Consider the following 21,447-nt stretch of genomic DNA (forward strand, 5'->3'; position numbering starts at 1 on the left):
CCTCTTGGAATATTCTGTGTTATGAGATGATGCTTGCAGATTAATTTCGCTTTGCTGAATTATTAATACATGTGCTTGTGAATACTGAATGTTAGGAAACACTTGTGGCTTTACAATTGTATATATGGAATATACCAAATACGGAGAAGATGAAGCCCAGTGCTGGAAGAATCTGAAAGAACATGACTGCCTGCCTCAGACAAAAAATAATTTATGAGTCTATTAGAAAGTACTAATAGATTTTGCTTGCTATTTGAAGCAAAAAGAATGGGAAATACATCTTTTTTTATACAAAATTAGTGACTTAGGACAAAAATTATTGAGGCACTTTTGAAACTGCCTGAGTTTCCTTCATTCTGCTTTTATCCTGGAACTGTAAGATGGGCTTTCTGCAAAATAGCAGCAAATTCTGCCAGTGAACCAGTAAGCTCAGTTCTTCCCAAACGTGTTAGGTGGCAGAAGCTCACAAGTGATGCTGATCTGACATCCCAGCAACCTGCCTTCAGCTCTCCTCCAGCAGCAGTGTGAGCTTCCTGGGGCTCTGCAGTCTAGACCTGGACTGACTACCTGTACCCAGAGGTGAGAGCAGCGCTCCCATATGCCTACATGTTTGCTGGCACCTTTGTTGGGGTGACAGCAAAAGGGCTGACTGTCCTGGTGAGTGGTGCTGTTGATTGAGTTGCTGAATTAAGCTTTCATTACATAGTTCTGGTCATATGTAGAGAGTTAAGATGAACAATTGTATAGACAGGCAGATTACAAGTAGCTCCTTGGAGTGGGAGGTGAACCTGGTCCAAAAGGAACTCATCTAGTTCTCTTATCCAGGGATGTTTTCTTCATCTTGAATGCAGTGGGGATTTGGGTTTTTCCTCATATGACCAGGTAGACTTGGGTGAGGTAGAGACAGACCAGTCAAACTCAAACAGCAAAGCAGTCAAAGCCATAGACTTTGGAAAGCCATGGGCATTCAGAAAATTTTTTTTAATTCTGATGTTTTTAAATTCTTTCTGTTCTTTTCTGATGGGCTTGGCTCTTCGTTTTATTGACTCTTTTCTTCTTAAAGTATCTTCATATCCATTGAATACTTCTACCAGCTCCTGCTCTGTCACATCCTCCCTATTATCCTTGGTGATTTAACTTGCTCCCTTACAGAGGAGTGTCTGCACTTCATTCTTTCAAAATGCAAATTCATTGCCAACAAAATGTTTTTAGTGAGGCAGCCTTTGGTTTATCTTAGAAATTTTGCTGTAACGCATCATTATCTATGAAGATGGGGTAATATTCCCGTAGGTATGTTGCTCACTAATTGGACTCAGACTATTTACAGACCCTCAGTATGTTTTGTTACTAAGTTTTGTCATTCTTTTGCTATTGTAGATATGGTGGAAGGTTATTCGGATATTATTTTTTTCCGTGTATCAAATGAAAGAAAGGGGAGATTATGGGTCTCTGAGAAGCCTGTAAATTAATTTTGTTCTACCTCTGGTGTAAGCATGTTTGCATCCTTGGCAACTAAAAGTCTAACAAATTGTCTGTTTGAGAAGTGGAGCTTCTAAAATCATAGGCTGTTATAGTCCTAAGGGAATCTTAAAACACAGGCAGAGACTGGCTAGGAAAAGGAAAGGAAAAATTTGTGTCACTGTTTTAACAATAGACTTCTTTCATGTGGAGGACCTAGATGTCTGTTAATTACTAACTGGCTTGAAGGTTTTGGAATCTGGCCCAATATGCTGAAACTCTTAACCATCCATTGGCTGGCATTTTCTTCAAGGTCTGCATTTGGAAACTAGTAATGTAATGGATTTCATCTTTACTGACTGTTTATGTAGTAGAGACGTTTTCAGTTTCAGCCATATTTCTGTCTTACAGTCTCAGTGCTCATTGCCAGCAGAGATTCCAGGCAGCTGTGTGAGCACAGAAAGAAAGGACTGGTTTGGATGTTAGATAATGTTGGACCAACCTGAGCAGCATGCGTTGTCTTTGCTGTGCCACAGCCCCACCACACTGATCAAGACCCAAAACTCTGCCCTCTAATTTTGGGTGACGTGAATGAATTAACAAGATCTGAAAGCCTATGATTACAAGTGCACTTAAAAGGGCCTGAGATCTCTGGAAACCAGGCAGTAGATGTATATGATGAAAGGAATCCAAAATAAATGGATGCCTAAAACCTTTTTTATCTTCATTTTTCCATGTGAACACAGCAATATATTTTTCTGAAATAAATTTTCGCTGCTACTTTATGAAGTAAGGCTTGTGGTGGTAAAGTATTCTGACCCTTTTGATGGCTCTTTGTGGGTTTGTCTGCAGAGTAAAATATGCACACAAAGGATTTTCATTAAATGAACACGTAGCAGACATTAAGCAATCTGCAAGAATTAATGAATTTGTGGTGTTCCCACTATGAAGAGATGATCCATGGGGAGCCCCACAACTTCCTTCTGATTTGCCTTTTAAATCCAAGTGTAGAGGCAGCTGCCCTTGTGGTGTCAGCTGACAGAAGGTTGATGGGTTGGTGCTGGTCTTGGTAGCTGCTATGCAAAGGCCAGAGAGGCAGTGCCTGGTGTAGAATTGGACTTGAACTAATAAAAGCCATCAAAAGGAGCCATAGGGCAACAACCTGAAGTCATTATTGTGTGTGGGTGAAGTAACTGCTTTCAAATAAAACTGAAATCTGTAAGGTTTCAAATATACTAAAAGGAATTTGAGTAAAACCTTAGAAAACAGGGTAAACGTGTTGTAGTGTGGAGGCTCAACAATAGAGCTCTTCATAAGAATATTCTGGACTAAACACAGCTTCCTGTAGGAAAATTCATTTAGTTGAAGAAAACTCTAACGTTTTAGTTGATTTTTTTCCTTGATCCTGTTCAGTGTGTTGTATCAGCACTTGGTTTGGCTTAATTTTGTGGAGGTGTGGAACCAGCAGTAAGGTTTGAAGAACAGGAGGAGCAAGAATGGGAGGCAGTATTGTCCTATTAATATTTATTTCATTTGGGTTTTTTTTAATAGGTATTTTGAAGGGTCAGGGAAGCCACAGTCCCTGAATATTTAAAATTGGCACGGTCAAAGAAAGAAACAGTCCAGATGTCCCTGTGCTTCTTGGACTGCCCTGTCCCTTTGTGTCATTACTCAGGGGACTGGTTGAGGTTCAAAAAAAAAAAACCCAAACCAAAACTTACTTGGCTCAGCTAATTTTATCTGAATAACTTTTCCCATCTAATTTGCTGTGCAGCCACTTGGTAGTTCTGCTTTTCTCGGGGAACTGGAGGTAACCTACGTGCAAAATTAGCATCTGGAAATCAATGGATTGCTTTCTAATTTTATTATTGGTGTCATTTATCCCAGTTTGAAGTGTTTGTGCAACTACTTCTATAGTATGAGCAAAGTGGTGGTATGGGCAGAATACTTACTGTATTTGGGTTATTGTGGATGGTCTTATCACACAGGAGAGCCTGGACCTCTTTGTGTTTTCAGTTGTTCTTCTTCTCAATCAAAATCCCCTCCTGCCTTTTTACAGACAGTGGAGATGAATGGGTTTCTTTTGTGAGTGCTTGCCTTTAATTTTGTTATTACCTTTTCCCCCTGTAAAATTCTTGAATAACTGGAACCAAAGAAGCATTGTTGAAAATATGCTTGACATTCTTTCACTAAGTGAACTGTGGGCCCAAATCTTTGCAACCCTTTTTTCTTAAGAAATGTTACTCAAGTGACTCCAGTGTATGAATTTGGCATTCCTCTCACAGAAGTGGATACATATGGTATTTGTTACAGAGTAATCACAATTTAGATTATATGCAGGCTGGCATAAAAAAAAGCTTTAATAAGATTAAATGCTTCTAGACACATACATTTAATGTGCATTTAAAAGAAAAAGTCCACCAAACACTGCTGTTTATCATAGTGAAGTGTGCAAAATTGGTTTCTGTCAAGTTTGTGATTAACCAGTTACTTGAGAAGTTGTTTGGTGCATAATTTTCCTTCACTTAAGGATAATTTTTAAGAATGAAATGATTTTGTTAACAAATTCATAGCAAGGTGTTACAACCCTTGCATTAGCAGATCAAGGTGGGTGGTTGCAACCTGGGTGTAGAAATCAGCAAAAAGGGACAGGATTTTTTTTTAACTGCTTTTGCTGCCACACATTATACAAATATTTTGAAATTGCATCCCCCCTCCTCCAAGAAAATGTTCATGAATGGATGGACTTTTTTCCCCCTTTGTTTTTTTAATATTGTCCATATTGATAGCGGTAGTTCTAAAAATTTCACACAATTTACATTTAATAAGTCCTCCACACTTCTCACTTCTCCAAAAGCTGCACTTTGAGGGGAGGTAAGAGGGATTTGTTTTTTTCTGGCTGTTAAATTTTCATTGCCCAGCAGGTTGATCTGCCTCCCTCTGCAGTCATGTCATTCCTAGAACTGATGCAAGGGAAGTGATGGCAGTAAGGGCTAGAATTCTCATTTTGACAGCAATGTGTCCTTAGAGCAACTTAATAAATTGTGAAACAACATTTTAAACTTATTTTACAGCATGAGTTAAAAACGCCCCTTCTGATATCACAGTAATATTTGTACTTTGTTTTTCCTTCTGCAAGAGACAATGATTAAGATGAAAGAAAGTACTGCTGCATAACTGGATTTTGAAATGTGGGAACAGTTGTACGACAGCCATCAGATCTTTGGGTGATCTTTCTTAAAGACCCTGTGTCAATCTAGCACAAAGGCACTTGTACTAATTTATACATACAAATTAATTGCAGCAAAATTACATTTTGTTTGGTCTCAAGTGTGGGAAGGAAGTTGTGTGGGGCTTTTTAAGTCAAGGCACTGGAGACTGCTGAATATGGGGAGATTAATATTATGTGGGAAGAGTTCACTTCCAGCAGCTGTAGTGTCCTGAGCATTCAGCTCTTTGTTTTGCCTATTTTCCTATGTCAGCAGGGAGGCATGGCTGTATCAGCTTTCCCTCTTCAAGTGTACCTTTTAATTAATTTAATCTCACTTTCTGCAGTTCACTGGCAGTCAGACACCTCTCTTTCAGGTCTTCAGATAAGCAAAACTTATTTTGGACTACCAGTTCATGGTGGTCATTCACTACCTGTTGCTTTTGGCTATGATAGAAGCTGTTTGCAATATATGATTTATTTGTTGTTTGAAGTAAGCACCAAATTGAACCTTATTGTGTGGGTGCAGGACTGGTTGTAGTCCTCTGTTAGGGCAAATATTGTGAATATCATATAATCCCTGGGAAAAGTCTGTGGGGAGTGGGGTAATGTTTTTTTTACAAAATAGTTTAAGTAGGAGAGCCAAATAAGGCTAAACTTTCTAATTAGAAGCTTATTACTTAAAATTGTGTTGAACCTTGGTCCTACTTCTCCTTATCCACAGGCCATTAATAAGTCTTGTCTTTTACATTACAATCCATGTTTAGGTCTGTAGCTGCTTGCAACATCTGCACTGCTCTGTTTGCAAGCATCACACACAGCCTTGGACAAAATATGGAAGTAAAAGATGAAGTGTTGTAGGTTGAAGGCAGTTTGAATGAGGACAGGTTTGAATGTACTCTGAGGTCAAGCTGGCTTGGTGGTCTTTAGGTTGTGTGTTGTTTGGAAAAGTTTTTCCCTTCAAGAAAGCAGCATTAATGTAAGGAATTACATTCCCCTACAATTCTTCAGTGTTCCACCCTTTCGTCAAGGAAGGGAAGATGTTAGCAGAGGATTTGCTGAGATATCCTTATGCTGTTCTGATTTCTTGGGGAGGAGTTAAGTGCTAGTTAAAAATGCACAGAGACGTTATCCATTGTTTTTCCTCTCTCGCTGAACTCCCTCGACACTGTAAACTGAGTGTCTCTTCACCAGGGCTCGTAAGGTCTCAGCACAGGTCATCAGGCCATGGGAGAAGACTGCTGCAAAAACATGTGGGACTCAACCAATCTCCTTTGTGAGATGTGATGTAATGTGCTGTTACATCGCTGATAACACTTCTAGCCCTCCCTACAAGAGTGTCTCCCAAAGCTGGGGGAGGCGGCTGAGGATGTGGGAACTCATGGCTATCTGGAATAGGTACAAACACAAAAAGAGGGTTTCAGTCAAGGGAGAGAACCATCTTGATTTAGAAATGGTTCCAGGGCAGCAGCCAGCATATATGATTAAGTACAAGTAAGTTTTATAAAGATGTTTACAGAAAACTCACTGGATTTTCTTTAGGATCTAAGGCTAAGGAGAAGTTTAAACATACCAGGAGCAGAAAGAACAGTGACATTTGTCTGATGGCTGTGCTAAAGTTCTCAACAATGATGCTGAAAATATAGAACTGTTATGTACTTCTGCAGTGAGAACGAAGCTGAATATTACAAATAATCATAAAACTAGGAACAAATCCATCATACTCCAGCAGTAAATAAAGACTGAAAGAACACTTTTGAAAATTCATGGAGACTCAGAAATTTACTTATTTTTTTAATGTCTCATGTAAAACTCCAAAATTTTGAGGATTGTCATGAAGGAAAGCTATTCAACATGATTAATAGAAAGCATATTATAAAATGTCTAGTATTTCAGTTAGATTATGGGTTTGATGTATTCTGGCTAAGAGACACAACCTTGAAAAAATTACAGTTGATAAGAATATTTTAATTAATATACAATCTTTTGATGTTCAGTCATTGGATGTTTGTTTGCAAAAAAAAAAAACCCCAACCTAAATGAACACGCAGTTGAAAGAAAATGCACAATCCTTTCTGACAGTTTTATCTAGGCCACGCAGAGTAGAAGGATGACAAATGATGGCATAGCCTCCTGTATTTGATTGAATCAAAGAGCATGGTAGCTGACTCTTTTGAAAGATGGACTCAAAGCTTTGTGAAGTTAATAACCATGGGAAGAGGCTGGATATGCCTTAAAAGATGAGGAACAGTATCTGAAAAAACAATACTTCAAGGTGTCAAGACTCACGGGCAGCACGCAGTGGACAAGACACTCCCTGTAGGTAAATGGCAGCCAAGAGCTGATAGGAGTTTAAGACACTGAATGCAGAGTGGGAGATTTATTTTGCAGTATTAATGATCTCACTTCTGTATATAATCAGGCTTGATGGGTTATCTTCAAGACATTTTTTAATTGAAGTCAGTACTGGTTGTAGTGTTGGAAAACTGTATCTATACACTTAGAGTACGTAGTGATGAAGAAGTAAATCCTGAATGTGTTGAAGTGATTTGATCACATACCTATGCATGAATAAAATGGAGAGCCTTCAAAGAGCACGTGTTTGCAAACTCAGGAATCACAGCGTCAGGAAGCAGAAAGTAAAACAGAATATGAATTTGCAGAAAAGGAAAAAAGCCCAAATCACTGTAAGTGGTAACTAATTAACTGTTGAATTATGTTATTAATGGACTTCACAGATTCTCCAGCACTTGAAATTAGCGTCAAGATACAAAGTCTTTTAAAAAGCTCCTCTTGTTCAAGAAGCTGTTAAGTGAGAACCAGAGTAAATCTTTGCATTTTTAAAACTCCTTTGCTGTTAGTAACAATATTCATTTATTGTTTTGAGAAGAACAAAATTATTTCAAACTTCTTTTAAATCCAAATAAGGTCTTATTTCATAAGTGTAGGAAGCATACAGAACCTGTCTTTAGTTTTGAAAGAAAAGCCAGTCTTGTAAACTGTAACAGATTCTTACTACTTGTTACTTTTGAACTTTCATGTCATCTGTTTTTAGTTTTTTTTTTTTAATGGAAAAATATAAAAATAGTTAGTGTGGTTGTTGGGTTAAATGACAAGGTATTAAATAGCTTACGTTCACATCTTTGGTTACCTGGCTGCTATGCAGCTCTCTGGATACAGGCCTTTGTGTGCTGAAATGTTTCAATGGAAGTTCTTATGCTTGTGAAAGTAATTTCATCCCATGATGACAGCTAAGAGAGACTGTCTTGCTGTGGTCATGGAAAGTTGAACTGATAGGACTCTTGCTGGGTGACCTTCTCACGGGATTCTGCCTGCTCTCAGAAAACAAGCCATTTCTTTTCAGTGGTACTTGGGTGGAAACTCCAAAATTGGCAACAATGCCAGACATAATTTTGTGTCCTTATGAGCACTGCAGTTCTGAAAGAAACAGTTTTGAGACTTTTCTCTCTGAATTCTGCTATTGGGCCTACAGCTCTCATAAATTCAAGGCACTGAATGCATATATATTAGAAAGTATGTTCTGCAGGTTATCAGACTAAAGATAGCATCTAGCTATAAATATTATTTTTTTGCAAAGATAGTAGATAACTTTTCATGTCTGGGCTGATACAGCTTGAGACTCTTTTTTCATTTGGGAGGCATAAACCTTACTTATTTTCAGTGCTAAACATGACTTTTATAACTGGACAGTTGCAGTCTTTTGCCCTTCAGAAGTGTAGATTTTGGTGGCAGATAAAGTTGTTTTGTGAATGCACACTGCAAAAACACACACCGAGAAGAAAATTATCAGCTGCTTCTGCGGGAAGAGAGCAGGTATGTGAGCAACCATCAGCATGAGAAAACTGATTTCTTGAACTGTTTCCAGAGGGTGTCAGATTTCATTGGGAGATGTCTCAAGGAATGATGTTTGCCAAGAAGATTTCCATGAGTATATTTGACCTGTTACAACCTAGGTATCTAGAGCTTGCCATTTATGTCACATGGCGAGTGGTTTTCTTCCCCATATCCAGAGCCTGTCAGGGATCCCTGCTGTTGAGGCTACACAGAAATGGAGTTGAATCAAAGCACACTCAGGTGCCAGAGCTGCTCTCCCTCCAAAACAGACATTGTCCTGAAGACGAGCACACTGCTCATGTTGGTCCTTGTTCAGGACAGACTTGGCTAAAAAATGCCAGCTTGCAGCATGCCTGCTGCCATTTAAGGACTTCAAGGCATGGCCCTGGTTTATTAATTAAAACAAAAGGAATTCAGCCCTTAATTGGACAGTTTGTAGTTGTATGTGTCTGACATAATAATTAATTTGTAATGTCAGTTGTTGGGCAACGTGGATGGGGAGAACAGCGGATGGCTTTTTAGTAGTGCAGGAATGTGCATGGATGGGTTTTCCCCACTGGGGAGTAACAGTAGTGGACTTCAAAGAATATCCTATAGGTGAATTTGCTCAATGTAGTCAACTTTTGGCCAGAATGGACTACAGAAGTCTTTAGGGAGGCACTGGAGGCTCATTCCTGGGACCAGAAAAATATGTTACTAAAATCTGTGATAGGGGCTTCGTGACAACAGGGACTGTTCACCACCTAACAGGAAGATAACATTAAAGTCATGGTAAGGTACTTACTGTGGGACAGAAAAGTGCAAGCACCCTGGTTGCATCAACTGGCCATGTATCTGTCACATGAAGGCAAATATGTTTGCAACCTGACAAGTGATGAATATACTCAATTGTTTGTCAGGAGGAATGCCTTTGGGGTACTTGTGAAGACAATGTCTCCTTGTGCAACTTCAGCTTGATGAGTTCTCAAGGTTCCCTATCCTGTTCCAATATGTTGAACTAATGTTGTTGCAGGACAAAAACGGTAAAGAGTAAAATGTGAGAAGATGTGGGTTCTCATTCTCCAGGGGAGCAGGGTTGGCCACCAGAGATTTTCTTGTTTGATTTTAGGCAAGTCATTTTAGGGCAACCTAAGCTGCTTAAGTATAGCAGCTGTTTTTCAAGAATTGTAGTAGTGCTTGGGTTTCATTATTTGACACTGGGAAAAAAGTCTAATTCTTCATCTGAAAGCTGCAGTTTAGACTTTTAGCCTAATATTATTCTAGTTTTGTTTTGACTGTTCTGCTTTAGTAGGATCCTTAACCTGCACGAGAAGAGACTCAGAAGTTTGTTGTGTCTGTGGGCATGGTTTCTGGAGACCTGCATCACACAAACTGCAAGACTATTATCCCAGTCTGCAGGAAAAGGACACAAGTAAGCTAGGTAGTGCCTGGTGTGTTTGTTTGGGTTCCATCACGGTAGTGTCAAAGCACCTTATGGTTTTGAATGGATTAATTTTCCCATGGGGAGACTAAGTGGCTTTTCCAGGATCACATAACGTGACATAAATAGGAACTGACTCTTCTTAGGTCTGAACTCATCTTCTTCATGGGTGTAACACCCTGCCTCTATATGGGACTTTCTGGTAGTACTTGTTCCTTTGTCTGGGGGTGACCACTTGAAAAATACAATGGTTATGAAGGTAAATCCTGGCTTTGATGCCCTGAAGAAGGAACTGACTGGAATGCAGTAAATTGCTGCTGGAGCTGATGTCTTGTTTGATCCCTCATCTACAGGAAATAGCAGTCTCTGAGCTGTCTTGACTGTTCATCTTGACAGTCAGAATCTTGAGCAATCTGTTGTATCTAAGTATTGCAGAAGTGATTTCAGAGTCCCCCTAGAAGGGCAATAGTGCTCTTTTGGGATCTTTAAAGTGAAAGCTGCGGAGCCATTTGTAGCTATTCAGCGTGGTGATTTTGGATGATGCGTCAGGAAACCTCAAAGGTGCTAATTTCCAGAAGCAGAAGAAGAGTAGAGTGGTCCTTCCTCTGGTATATGTGTCTTTTTCTACTTTGCTCTTGGTGTCAGCCCCCCTTAGAGATGGGATTTAATGCAGCTTTGTCTGATCCAGAATGAAGATTCCTGCCTCCTGATATTCTTTAACAGTACGTTTTTGAGTGCACACCTTTGGGTGTTTGCTTGGCGCCACCTCAGTTTCCTCATACTAAATTAGGTGCTACAGTGAGTGCCTTGCAGGAGCATTTAACTTGTGCTTCAAATTAAACTTAATTTTGTTTGTCTGCAAGTCATCTTGAAAGCATCTGAGGAAAAATGTGTTAGCCTTCTATAGTAGTGGTCGGTAGAAGAAAAGTCTTAAATCCCAAACTGCCTTCCAGCTTGTCAGAAACAGCCACACATTGTGTATTAAGAACTTACTGACATCAAAAGGCAGTTGATTTGCCTAACATTTTCACTGCATATCGCCATTGCTGAGGTGAATATACACTAATACAGCTTTCAGCTTCAAGCACTCTTAGGAAGTTTAAAGTTCTGGTTAGAGGTGCTCCGTTGTCTTTGACCAGCAAGGAAGTGGTAGGGAACATCTATGGGTTTTTTTGCATAAGTGAGCGTGTTGGAAGCGGATGTTAGGCAGTACCCCATGCTGCCTAACATCAAGAAAAGTGCTTGCTGAAGTTATGTGGAAACCAGCAACTAAATTCAGTACTTTCAAGAAGACTAAACACTATTAATATTGTTTGACTATTTCAGAAATGGGAGATGACAGATAGATGTTCTTATACACATAAAAGAATTTTTTCAATCCCATGAAGAAAAGCGTTTCTTTAGTGTGCTGTGATAGAAACTGCAAGATTGGCACACATCTGATGAGTGGTTTTAGATCTTCAGCAAAGCTCTTTTTGTTGCACCTCTTGAAATGATCTTTCCTCTTCCTATTTTTAATTGTGAATGGACCTTAAGGAAACAAACAAACATGGCCACTAAAGTGACTGACTGTACAGAACTGGGACAGAAGAAGTTTGGAGAGGTGAAAGCTTTAATTATTTTTAAAATACTGCTTGGCTCTTCAGGCAGTAACTGATTTTGGGGGGTTAGTTTCTGTTTGCATGAGTTTGTGGGAAAAAGCATGATGTTGTCATGAGTTTACTGTTCCTCTGCTCATGAAAGTGGGAGTGCAGGTATGTTTCTTATTTGTGTTTTATGTTGGGACATAGTATATAAGGGGCACAATTAACATTTTATAAGTGACTTTAGAGCAGACATAAAATTTTAATGTTATATTTTTCAGCTGTTGGGCTGTAGTAACTTTCTGTTTAGACACAATTCATTTGGGAGTGGGAATGCACAAGGAAAGGGATTCATTTTAGTTGACTCTCTCTAATAATGGAGCTGGATGCCTTTAAAATGAGCAAACTTTTAAATACGCTGGCCTGTACATAAAGTATTAATACATAAAGGTTTCTGGTAGAAAGCCCATGTCAGTGCTTGGTTTCTGGAGTGATTGTACACATGAATTCAGTAAAAACTCGTGAGCAGTTTACAAGATCTATTACAGATCTTAAAACCCCCAAAACCCCAACTAAAACAAACATCATCTTAGCAACTGTATTTGCATTAAATAATTCAGGAAAGAAAAGGCCGTACGTACTTAAAAGCGCTAGAGGGAGCTAGGAGGAAGAAGAGGGGAAAATAATCGTTGAAGACATGTTTGCATTTTTAGGAGTAGCTTATATAAAGTATCCATTTAAATCCTTCCACTCACTTTAGCTAAAATGCAGCTGCAGGTCAGCCACTGCTTCTTGCTGCTCTCTGTTTTCCACACTTCACTGAAGAAATTTCAGTTTTCTGGTCCCGAGAGAGGCCAGAAACTTTGCTGGTTTTTACATGGCTGTAGGGAAAACTACCTGCTCCCCTCGTAGACTGTAGCACTTTTTTTGCCTTATTTTGTATTTGGATGAGCAGCCAAATGTTAATTTGTGCTGGTGGCTGTTTTGGGCGGACTGATATACAGGCTGAGTTTGAAGCTTGACTCCCTCCCAGATTATATGGAGAGAAAGTGTGAGTGTTGGTGTATGTCTGTATTTGGGATCTACTCGATGAAGAAGAATTTATTTGCATTAATCTGAAGTGGCCACATTGCTGTTGCAGGGATCTGAAGAAAATGAGTATCTGTGAACTCGCAGAATAACACAGAAGTATGAAGTTACTGCAAAACATCTCGTTTTGTGAGGTTTTAGAATTCTTGTTGGACACTTTTTAAATTGCTTTGTCGTACGGCTAAATGCTTTGAGTTAAAGTGTAACAGCTTTACGATGTAGATTATATAAATTACTTGTTTTTAGTTCCCCTCCACGCCAATAAACTGCCAAAATGTTGATAACTTGGGATTTGTAAGAATAGCATGAAATGCTGTGGGGGATGTTCTTTAGTTTTCAGGTTTTGGAGGGTGGGGGAATCTTTTTAGTATTCTAAAGCTTCTCCTCTTGATATTCAGCATTACACAACTAAACCTGTTGCTGTGGAGAACTGAATTTTGATGGCCTGGGGCATTGAGCAATTTGGGGGGAAGGAAGGATGTTGTTGTTGTTATTATTATTAGAGGCTGCTTAGGGCTTTGGAATGCTGGAAGTAATCTCAGGGGAGGTAGACAGACTGGAAGTGGATGATTAAATAAGCAGAATTAATATATATACTCTGTGTGTTTATCATCTGCTGCTGTAATTTATTGCAATTCCACTCACTGTTGAAGTTCCCTAATTTCTCTTTTCCACATTAGAAAGTAAATGGAAAGGGCAGGAAAAATCACCTGGGGTTTTCTTCCTTTGGTCTTTATTAGATGGAATGATTTTAAGTCATGAAAGCAAGGACAAAAATTTCTCAAAACTACTTTAACCATGCCTTAGTCCAAGGACTCTGCTCTCTTTAAAGGAAACACATATAATGAAATTTAAATATATGGAAGCTGGAGTCCTTTAGTAGTGCAGAGATTTTTTTTTTTCCCATGTATTTTGAGACTGTAAAGATTTTTTGCCTATTTATAATTACATCATTCTAGATTTGAGATGGCTACAAATTAAGAATTGAACAAAACTTTTTTTTTGAAATATTTAATAACCTCTCAGCAACAAAAAAACCCTAACAAACAGATAAGAGCACCAAGTAATTATGGCTTAATTCCTCTTGAATGGTTCAGGGCTTTTTCCTGTCATCTGAGAATTAACTCTACTTAAGATGAAACAGAGTATTGGAATAGCAGAGAATGTTTTTTCCCCTGGCCCTTTAGCTACCCTGTTTTGCACTGTTTCTTCTGCTGCAATGCAGGGATGGAGGCGGGTGGGTTTCTTGCTCTCCTGCTGTGCAGAGGGCTCCTATTAAAGCACTAAAGTATTTCCTCAGGTAGAAGATGGGCAAAGTTGAACTGTAATTGAGTGCATATTCAATTTATTCCTCTGAATCAGGAAAACAGGCATATTTAGTCTGAAACAGAGGATAGTTATTTTGTAGATAAATTTCTTATACTTCCAAAGAACCAGGATACTCAGAATGGTCTGTGAATACTTCATGGAGCTCAGTGGAATACAGATTATCCCCAGTGGGGCCCCTTAATGTGCAACTAAACCAGCTTTTTTGTGATATTTCAGTCTTTTTTTTTTTGTGATAGTTCAATTTCAGGGTAACACCTACCACTGTTGAACTCCGTGGTACAACAAAAAGTTGGGATTTTACCTGTTGAAGTGGTGATGGATTCACAATAGAAAAGATAAAATTTCTCTTGGGACAGGTAGAGGAAAAATGTTATTCTCTCAAAAACCCATGGTGGAAGTAGTGATGTACTTAGATTGTTGTGTTGCCTTAGGAAAAGCAGTACCTTCAGTAGTAGCCCAAGGGCAGAGTGTTTATCGCTTGACCTTCGCTGTGATATTTACCCAAAGGCCGAGGTATCCGATAAAAAAGAAAGGGCCAGAGCCAGAGTGGGTGTAAGGTACCACAAGGCCCAGCACCCCTTCCCTCTCCCCACCCAGCTGTGACAGAGCAGGGCACCCACAAAAAGGTGCCCAGTGCTGGTTTTTCTCCCCAAGTCCTTCACACCACGAAACATCTGTGCAGGTTGTTCATGTGCCTGCTAAGCTTCGTGGAGAAGGAGGCTGCCTCAAAGGGCAGCTCATTCTATTCAGTATCCCTCACTGAGCACTCTCTGGAAGTGGCCTGGAGAGGAAACCTGGTCAGTGGTGGCTAATGTGAAGCCTTTAATTCAGTGCTGGAAGAATATTTCACGAGGGGTTTGGAGCAGAAATTGCCATTTGGTGTTACTTGTTGCAGTGCTTTCTGGTGCAGTGGGAGCAGCACTAATTAATGCCTGTTCCCAGTGCTGTTCAGGGCAGTCCAAAAACACAGGGCTGCAGTATCTTGATGATCTTCTAGGTAAAGTGTGAGCAGAAATGGTGATGTTCTTTACAGATGAGTTGAGAGTACAAATCTGCTGATCTGAGGTTGGCTTGGTACCTCCTGTGCTAAGGCAGGAGCAAATGCGGGGAGGTTAAGGGAGCAGGGATGGCTTCTGCCTCTCTGAGCCCATGAAGGACAGGCAAGTGGCTCTTCAAAGTGAGGATTTGGGATACTCCTGTGTGCTCCAGTTTGGAGCCAGCTTTGCAAGCAAAGGAAGGTAGCCCTTTAAAAGGTGTCTGCTTCATCTGTACTCCTCAGAAATGAGGTTTCTCATGCGGTTTTGGCTGCCTTTAATGTAGGGCTGTGAATAGCTACTGCAGGTGAGCCCTAAACCAAGATCTGCAACTGTAGTGCTGCTAACTCTGAGATCAGCTCCCCAAGCAAATGTAGCATACCAAAATACTTTTAATAATGTAGGACTTTGGCTAGGCTATGCCCTGAGGAAGAAGGGATGGGAGGTGAAGTTTTCCCCCCAAGCTGGCAAGCTTGGCACAAAAACATGCTGGGCACTCATCCCTGCTGGGACCCGGCCAAGATCCAGATGAGGATACATTTCAAATCCCATCTTGCATGCCCATGGTAAAGCATCCTTTTTTCACTGCTCTCAACGCCTGTTAGACAGCTGGGGGCAGAGGGGACAGCACTTGCCATTCCCTTTGGGAATGTGTAGCACCTTATGATTTTTCCCCCCCATCACATTAGCCTTTGAAATATACTTTGGGCTAATGTTTTTCTTCATCAGGATTTAAATTTTGCTCAGAGTATACTGCAGGTTGGGTGTGTTGTTTTTTTTTGTTTGTTTGTTTGTTTGGGTTTTTTTAATCCTCCCTAGTATTATTGTAGAAAAGTATTTGGATCTTTGTGTAATAATATATAGGCAGGAAGCAGCTTAACTTTAGCTTTTCTGGACAGGACTTTGCTGAAAGATGTGGTGCGTGAGCATGTTGATTTTATTATTATCTTGTAACAACAACCCGCTGTTGGGCTCCCTTATTTGCATTCCTAGCAGGACGGCAAGGTGAATAATTTAACTCCAGCAGCCTCCGCCACGTGATGGTGCGAGGACCCGTCAGCGATGCCTCCCCCTGCACCGACAGACTTTGGAGGGGAATGGAAACTTACAGAAGTGATGCGAAATCGTAGCATATCCTCCCTTAACCCTGGGGAAATCTCTCGGCGGAGTGATCACTTCATCCTTTGCTTTTCCACGCGTTCCTCTGACGTGGAGTTTGGGGTGTGTGTGTGTGAGCCTGTGAGCAAGACGAGTGAGGGAGTGGGAAGCGGGGAGGGCAGTGGGGGAAAAACGCACACCCAGGCACAGAGCTCGTCGGAGCAGGAACAGCGAGGAGCCGGGAGTCCAGCCGCAGGCAGCGGGGAGTGGAAATTTACAGCTGCTTGTGAGCGCCTGTGCATGTCCAAGCGATCCTTTCTGCTCGCGCTTTTCCAGAGGCTGACGGTCGCTCGGCAGGAGAAGAGCGGGAGGCCGAATCGCGGGATCCCTCCCTGGTCTCTGCCACTTGTCGGTGATCGGCGGGGGGGAATAAAGCGGAATTAAATGGCAGATCACTGACGGCGGCTGCTGGCGGCGTGGGCTGCGGGGAGGCGGCAGAGCTGTCTTCAGCACCTGGCCATGGGGCTGCTCCGGGCTGCCTAGGAGCCCCCACCTTTCCACTCACAGTAAGTGTCAGCCGAGGTGATGTCCTCCGCGTGAAGGAAAGTTGAGTGATTTAATGAAACTTTCCTTTTTTCCAGTTAGCACCAGCCTTTTGGTAATAAACCGCTTGCCTGCTTGTTCTCGATAGTTACGCTGGTAGCTTTTTATAGCTTTGTAAACTGTGTTACCAGGAGTGGCTCTTAAATGCAGGCAACCCTAAACAATACTCCTCCTGTTACATAAGGCGCTGGCTCTGCGACCAAGCACTCCGTGTCCATGGAATATCTCTGGAAATGGCTTTATTTACAGTGTGGTTTCCAAAAATAAAATATCTGCAATATATCATTTCTCTTGCTCCTCTCCGCGGGCTGCCTGCAGCTGCGGACTGGCTCTTGAGATGCAGAGGAATGAGAGCGTGGCCACTTGCATAAGGCAGGGGGAAGGAGATGAAGGGAAGATGAGCGTGCGTGTGAACTGCCACAAGGAACGGCGTACGTAGATGAACCATCTCCTTGTTTGCAGCCGGTTGGTCTTGTCCGCTTGAATTGCTGATTCTGTGCGATGGGCGATTGATGAAGTGTTTATCAGGCACAACTTTAATTGAGCTTAAGGGAAGTTGGGATTTTTCTTAAAAGTAAAGGCTCTTTATTGGGCTAATACTAGTAGTAAAGTGAAATTACTACTATAGAAGATTATTTTAATCCATTATGAAGGTATGGAAAGTAACACAGCAGACTTGCTACAAACTTGATCGACTGAATGCTGTGTAGAGGTAAGTTCAGGAATATTGGACCAAATGCAAAAAATAGTATTCATGGTCCCCACTAATGGGTTTAGAGGAAGTCCTATTCCCTCTTGGCTGCTGCCTGTGTTATTTAAATTTTGTTACTAGTTTCCATTATTTCTACAGTTACTATTCCTACTAGAAATGGATATTTAACTTGGTTTCCCTTTTACTTAAGTAAATGAAAAGCTGTTAAGGGCTCTTCTGTTAGAATTATGTGTACTTCAGAGACATTAGTTAAGAGAGCTCTTTCTGCATGACTGAGTTTGTGGGAGTTTTGCTATGGACTACAGTTAGGCATGGAATTGAATTCTTAATCTTTTAGGTTTGAAAGACCTCTGTGGTAGCAAATGCAAATTGGGATCCCAAATATTCTTTACTCATCAATCCTGCAAATTTGCTGGCTGTAAAACCTCTGGTTTTGTGTCTTTCTAGTTTTATTGAACAGGAAGTAATAACTTACTGCTTCTAGCTAGTTCATTAGCATGACTGGGAGAGCCTATGTGATCCTGCAATACAGAAGTAAATGATGCTGGTGTGAGTATGGTGCCACAGGATGCCACTTCTGCATGGGTTTAGAATCTGAATGTTACCTGGCATTGCAGTGTGCAAATGCTATTTTATAATAAATATAATAATAGTAATAATAATAATCACAATAATAATAGTGGATGTGAAAACATCGGACTTCCAATAGAAGCACACAAGGTAGCAAAGTCAAACACCTAAAATGCCTTAAACTTCAGTTCTGTTTTCTGTACCCTACTCATGATAGATTTAGATTAAACAGAAATTTTTTATGGTGAGGATGGTGAGACTGGCACAGGTTGTTCAGAGAAGCTGTGAATGCTCCATCCCTGGAAGTGTTTATGTCTAGGATGGATGGGGCTCTGAGCAACGTGATCTAATGGAAGGTGTCCCTGCCTAAGGCCAGGGGCTTGGAACCAGATGATCTTTAGGTCCCTTTCAACCCGAACTATTCTATGATTAGTATTTTGTATTACCACACATTTGTACTTCCTTTATGATCATCACTACCTCATTCTGGCTTTGGATGGTGAATATCTGAGCTGTAGCATCTGCTCCAGAAGCCCTGTCTCTGTACCCTCCTTCCATCTCCTTCTTCCCCTCTTGTGCTGGTACAGCTCTAGACTGTATCTGGGCAGAACTGGACTGGAAACCTGTGTGACCTTTTTTTCCCCGACAAGCTGTTTTTTGTTAACCTGGGTCACTTCCCTGACCTGACTCACCACGTGGCCCTGCAACAGCTGGATGGCTCCTACAGAGGCTGTAGGGGTGTGAATACATGTGGAGCAGGGTGTCACCATCACAGAACAAAGCATTTAACAAAATGTTGCCTCAGTGGCCAGATTGCTTTTCAGTGTTTCATTTTATCCCCTGTGTTTGCTGAAAGACTGTACATGGGGGTTTTTTGTTTTTATTAAATTGGCATTCAAGCACTCAATTAAAAAGAGTTAATAATTTCTTTGAGTGCTTCCATAGACCTACACCACAGCACTTGGGTGAAGCATCACCATGAGTGCCTTCAGTTTCATAACAGTATTGAACAACTGTGTGATATTATTATTCTCATTCTGTAGAGGTGATCAGATTAAGGGCAGAGCTGCCTACTTCTTTTGCATGTCTGATCTTCAGGATGCTTTCCATCTGCTAAAAAAATGACATTTGTGGCGATGGTAGGCATTACTGTGATGTTTTGTGTGTTCAGATGAAGTTTCAGCTAATCTCCATCTTCATTTTGGGTAATGCAACAAGTAGCCAACATCAAAGCTTATGATGAGTAAATTCTTGAGTTTTTGGAAAAATATTGTTGCCAAGCAGAGATGGCATTCATTCACCCTAACCATAAAACTGTCCCATCTTCTGTTAATCTTTTGTCTCATTTGCAACGCACCTTCCAAAATCTGCAACCGATTGAGAATTTGCAGAGAAGTCGCTTGTTGCATAGCCCTGATTCCTTCTGCATATCAAAAAAACCGTGGGTTGTGTGAGGGGACTGCACTGGGGAGGGCAGAAGGACAAACTGGGCTTTTCCAGGTGCTCATCACACATGGGGGCTTCTATCTCCTGGTTTGAGTACATTGCTCTGTCACTGCAACAACTTTCCCAAATATGGCAGCAGGGAGAAACAAGGCCCTCTTCCATTATGTAGAGACTGAATTAGACAAAATGAAGAAGAAAATGGGCTAACTCAGGACCCAAATATATGGGTCATGGGCACACTGCAGTGAATGAGAAATGAAGGTCTTTTTTTCCATTCCAGAAACTCTCACACAATGTGAGTTATTGAAAGGTTTTGATTCAGATCAGTAACTTGATGAAGGTTGGGAGCTAAGGCAAGACAAATGTCTGATACTCGATGGGAAGGAAATTTTTTGCTCATTTGTTTTTCAAGACCAAATGTTTCGTCTGGAGGAGCATCTGCATAGAGTGCATGGATGGGCTCACGTGCTCTCTCCCATTCTTACTTTCATGGGCAGGAAGAAGCCTTTGTTACAGAGCTGCTTTACTGAGTCACTTCATAGTGGGATGGGCTGCTGAGCAGAGTGGTGCTGCTGTGTGCGTTTTTCCTTCATCGGGCTTACAAGTTCAGTTGCACTATAGTCTTTGGAGGAGGTGTATGCCTTAAAAGCACAGAAACTGTGGAGAGTGCCTATAATCAGAACTAGATCTCTTTCTGTACTTTATAGCTGTGTTAAATCTTTTTTAGTACATTCTCTTTATGAGCAGATAAACTGGCAGAAGAGGTATTTTGAAGCCTGATAAAGTGTAGTTGTTGTCAGATCCATCTGAGTTGCATTCCTGACACAGCCACTGATTTTTTTTTATGTGGCCTTGGGTAAGTCTTGTAATGTCTCTGTGTTTCAGCTTCCCCTTTGCAGAGAAGACAGAATAAAAGTAGGTAGATAGGTTTTCTGAAATTGTGTTTTCCATCTTGGTTAAATGTGTGTAGAGTTGGAGACCTCTGAGAGATGGTATGCCCTGAATATGAAGGGATGTTAACTTTGACAGGCTACTGAATACCCTAAAACTCATGTCTTGTAAACCACAATTGAATCCATCTCTGGATTCAATTCACTGCTTGTGTGGGTTTCTTTTTTCTTTTCCTGACTTGAACAGAAACAGGGCAACATTTAGAAAGCGGTTCTTTAAAGTTGCCTTTTGGTTTTTCTGTGGCTTATCTAATATAAAATCAGTGCCATTTTTTTCTCCCAAACAAAGATGGAATGATATTCCCTGAAAGTATTTTTTGTAAAAGTAGAATTCCTAAAATGTGCTGGACACTCCAGCTCTGGTGTCTGAAATGTCATGTTCATGCTGATGGAAACAGCAGGCTTAGGAAACCTCAGTTCCTCCTACAGCACTGCCGAGGCATTTTCCTCGTGTCCGGGAGAGACAACCTCTGAGACCAGATACAGCTGTTTCTTTCCTTGGTCTCATAAACTCCTCTCAAGAGCACCAGTGAAATAACATCATCCAAACTAAATGTTTCACAAGTTGGCTGGTTCTCCATTATGAATTCAGGAGTGTCCACAATCCATTTCTGATGTTATGAAAACATATGTTGAATAGCCATTAGATGGAAAAAGTTTTCCTAGAAAGTAGGAAAGAAAGAGGTTCATTCAGTCCTGTCCCTTGCTGCCAGACAGCAGTGTCAAAAATTTATGAACAGTGCTCTGTAGTGTGCCTGGTAGAGTAGGTTATTTCAAAACCTCAAAGCTCCAGTGGATGGAAACCTTTACATTTTCAGCTGAAGTTTATTCATCAGCAGTTTATAACCATTTGCTTCTGCATAAATAAAGTGTTATTTTTATTTAAGCTGAAATGACTTTTTCAGCTTTCCTGTATTTTTATTCTAAACTTAAGAAGGTGAGCACTTTTAGCCTCCAAGACATGCTGGTCTTGCCATTTTTTCTGGCCATCCAGTGTGCTTCTCTCCACCCACTCTAACCTCTGTTGATTTTACTTGACTGTGGGTGTTCAGGGCTGTGTACAGTGTTCCATATGAAGGTCTATCAAGACTT

At 40.7% G+C, this 21,447-nt stretch overlaps 1 protein-coding gene across 4 annotated transcripts in view; it reads left to right on the plus strand.

Annotated features, from left to right (window-relative positions):
- The first annotated feature begins 474 nt into the window (after window positions 1–474).
- The window catches only part of CAB39L (calcium binding protein 39 like), a 59,932-nt gene continuing 38,959 nt past the window's right edge, over window positions 475–21,447 (plus strand). The window contains exon 1 of one of the 4 annotated variants that reach the window (XM_048295257.1): window positions 475–579. The gene's annotated coding sequence lies outside the window, so the exon portion shown is untranslated. Of the gene's footprint in view, window positions 580–635; window positions 658–16,246; window positions 16,641–17,204; window positions 17,390–21,447 lie in introns of those variants that run through there. The other 3 variants (XM_048295259.1, XM_048295256.1, XM_048295258.1) reach the window with 3 other exon arrangements.

Source organism: Corvus hawaiiensis, chromosome 2 (genome assembly GCF_020740725.1).
Source record: "Corvus hawaiiensis isolate bCorHaw1 chromosome 2, bCorHaw1.pri.cur, whole genome shotgun sequence".
Lineage (NCBI taxonomy): Eukaryota > Metazoa > Chordata > Aves > Passeriformes > Corvidae > Corvus > Corvus hawaiiensis.